The sequence below is a fragment of the Globicephala melas genome, chromosome 4, assembly GCF_963455315.2.
Source record: "Globicephala melas chromosome 4, mGloMel1.2, whole genome shotgun sequence".
Taxonomy (NCBI): domain Eukaryota; kingdom Metazoa; phylum Chordata; class Mammalia; order Artiodactyla; family Delphinidae; genus Globicephala; species Globicephala melas.
Window position 1 is genome coordinate 77,417,401 of NC_083317.1, and position 2,524 is coordinate 77,419,924.

At 40.0% G+C, this 2,524-nt stretch overlaps 1 pseudogene; it reads left to right on the forward strand.

The window, feature by feature from the left end:
- Positions 1–1,451: 1,451 nt before the first annotated feature.
- LOC115855481 (nascent polypeptide-associated complex subunit alpha pseudogene) lies at positions 1,452–2,268 on the forward strand (annotated as a pseudogene).
- The last annotated feature ends 256 nt before the right edge of the window (positions 2,269–2,524 follow it).

Sequence of the window (2,524 nt, forward strand, 5' to 3'; positions counted from 1 at the left end):
GTACTGCCAGTAGTTTCAAAGACCAATGATTAGAATGCCAGTTTTGAAATTTACTAACTTCCCACTCTAAACTAAGTTTTCTCAACCTCAGCACTCCTGATACCTTGAGTGGAATACTTTGCTATAGTGGGCTGTCTTATGCATTGTAGGAGTTTTCACAGCGTCTTTGGCCTCTACCCATGAGGTGCTACCACATCTTCCCTATCGTGACAACCATAAATGTCTCCAGACATCACCAAACTCTAAGGCAAATGTCTCCAGACATCACCATCCCCTCGAAGGCAAAATTATGTCTAACTGAGAAGCAACGCTATAGACTAAGGGAGACAATGAGAGTGGCGAGGGTAGGAGACAAGGTTTCCGGCTCTGATTTCATCTTTTGGGTGGATTGTGGTACATTTAACAGGAACTGGAAATAAAGGGGGAGAAAAGTTTTGAGAGGAAGACAATGAATTCAAGTTTTCAGTGTTGATTTTGAAATATCCAAGGGCTCTCTGCATGATTAGAACACGGGGTGTTATCAGAGGAACTGCTACCAAAAGACTAGAAACAGAGGTTCTCCAGAGTCACACTATAACTGAGAATGAGAGAATGTCATCTAATTGGATATCAAAAAGAAATTCTTTTTCATTTTTTTAATTATGTTCCAAGCATCTCATAAGACCTCTTATAAATAGCTGTTATTCTACCTAGTATGACCCTTTTACTGGTGAGAGACTGTACACTGAGAGAAGTTGAGTAACTGTTCAAAGTAAAAAACTCTTAAATGGATAAGTTTGGTTACACTCTAGAGTCTAAGGGCTTTCTACTACCCCTTTCTCTCTCTCTGTCTCTCTCTTCTTTCTTTCATTCATCAAATATAAGTGGCTACCATGTTCCAGGAGATATGTATGGTGCTGCTATACATTAGAGTAAAGAAGAGATAGTACAGACTTTGTCCCTTATGGAGCTTTCAATCTAATAGCAAAATAGAAAATTAAACAAGGAATAACAATGTGTTAACTGCTATGATCGAGAAATCACAGGGCCACAGGGTCCCATGGCAAGACCATTTATCCCAGTCTCCAAAGGGCAAGTCAGAAAAAGCTCCCTACAGGAAGTGACACTTAAGCTAAGATCTCACTGATGAGTAAGAATTAGAAAAAGACAAGGGGAAAGAATGTTCTACTCTGAGGGAATACTATGTGTGAAGGATGCGTCTCTCAATTTTTTGCTGTTTTTAAGTCTAAATTCTTTTATTTTCTTTACTCTTTTATCCCAATGTCATTTATATCAGTTTGTTAATATATAATTTTATTAAACCACATCATAAATATGTGGTTATATTTTTTGAAAGTACCTTTCTCTGAATTTTAATTAAATTGTACCAGGAAAGGCAGTCTGGCATGGTGAAGCTTTGAAGCCTAGATTTCAAGAGTAAGACATTCAACAAAGCATTTCCCGGCGGGTCACGCTCTCGCTAGCTCTCTTTCTGCCACCATCTTGGTTCCGCGTTCCCCGCACAAAATGCCCGGTGAAGCCACAGAAACCGTCCCTGCTACAGAGCAGGAGTTGCCACAGCCCCAGGCTGAGACAGGGTCTGGAACAGAATCTGATAGTGATGAATCAGTACCAGAGCTTGAGGAACAGGATTCTACACAGGCAACCACACAACAAGCCCAGCTGGCAGCGGCAGCTGAAATCGATGAAGAACCAGTCAGTAAAGCAAAACAGAGCTGGAGTGAAAAGAAGGCACGGAAGGCTATGTCCGAACTGGGACTTCGACAGGTTACAGGGGTTACTAGAGTCACTATCCGGAAATCTAAGAATATCCTTTTTGTCATCACAAAACCAGATGCATACAAGAGCCCAGCTTCAGATACCTACATAGTTTTTGGGGAAGCCAAGATCGAGGATTTATCTCAGCAAGCACAGTTAGCAGCTGCTGAGAAATTCAAAGTTCAGGGTGAAGCTGTCTCAAACATTCAAGAAAACACACAGACTCCAACTGTACAAGAGGAGAGTGAAGAGGAAGAGGTTGATGAAACAGGTGTGGAAGTTAAGGACATAGAATTGGTCCTGTCACAAACAAATGTGTCGAGAGCAAAGGCAGTCCGAGCCCTGAAGAACAACAGTAATGATATTGTAAATGCTATTATGGAATTAACAATGTAACCATCTTGAAAAGAGGACCTTTTTTTGGTGTTTCAAAAGAGTAACTGCAGCTGGGTTTGAAATTTGTACTGTTTCTATCATTAATAAAGTTATGGCTTCTTGTTGGATAAAAAAAAAAAACAAAGCATTTCCCTCCCAAATTTTCATTTTCTTCACTTGTAAAATGGCAATGGGCTATTGTAAAGACCATAAAACATAATATATATGGAGATGCTTGTGCAGATGTAGGCTTTCCATAATAACTGGACTATTATTCTGCCGAGTCAAAGGATCAGCACGAGTAAAAGTCATGAAATGTGAACACAAAAGGCATGTTCAAGAAAGCAAATAATCCGTATTAGCTGGAGCCTTGAAATCTAATGCAAGAGGA